This window comes from Sinocyclocheilus grahami, unplaced genomic scaffold (assembly GCF_001515645.1).
Source record: "Sinocyclocheilus grahami isolate Dianchi unplaced genomic scaffold, SAMN03320097.WGS_v1.1 scaffold2025.1, whole genome shotgun sequence".
Lineage (NCBI taxonomy): Eukaryota > Metazoa > Chordata > Actinopteri > Cypriniformes > Cyprinidae > Sinocyclocheilus > Sinocyclocheilus grahami.
The window spans coordinates 52,842-53,488 of NW_015507204.1; positions in this window are offsets into that span (position 1 = coordinate 52,842).

Below are 647 nucleotides of genomic sequence, written 5' to 3' on the forward strand. Positions count from 1 at the left end.
TTATATTCATTGCATACATATACTTCGTAGTAGACATCCTTAACTCCTTTCTGCTGTCTGTTGTTCTGTTGTTGGTGTTTCTTTGTCTGAATATAGCACTTATCACATGCTGTGTGGTATCGGGGCATTTTAACGAGTACAGGAGACCAGTATCGGGCCCCATACCGAAACCAGTATCGGTGCATCCCTACAACTAACTCACTTCACACTATTAAGCGGCTGTGTTATGAACATGCAAAACTGTATCGCACGCGCGCTACAGTGGTAAATGTATTCATCGCACAAACCAGTTTTTTCGTAGCATGTGCGACAAATGTCACACTGTACAGCCCTGCAACCGATTTTCCAGATGTCCCAAACAGATGGAAGGGAGCTTCATCAGAGAAAATAACTTTGCACCAGTCTTCTGCTGTCCAATTCTTGTACTTCCTGCAGAATTTCAGTCTGTCCTTGACGGTTTTTCTTGGAGAGAAGTTTCTTCTTTGCTGCCCTTCTTGACACCAGGCCGTTGTCTAAAAGTCTTGGTCTCACTGTGTGTGCAGATGCTCTCACACCAACCTGCTGCCATTCCTGAGCAAGCTTTGCTCTGCTGGAGACACGATTCCGTAGCCGACTCCTCAGGAGGAGACGGTCCTGTTCCGTAGCCA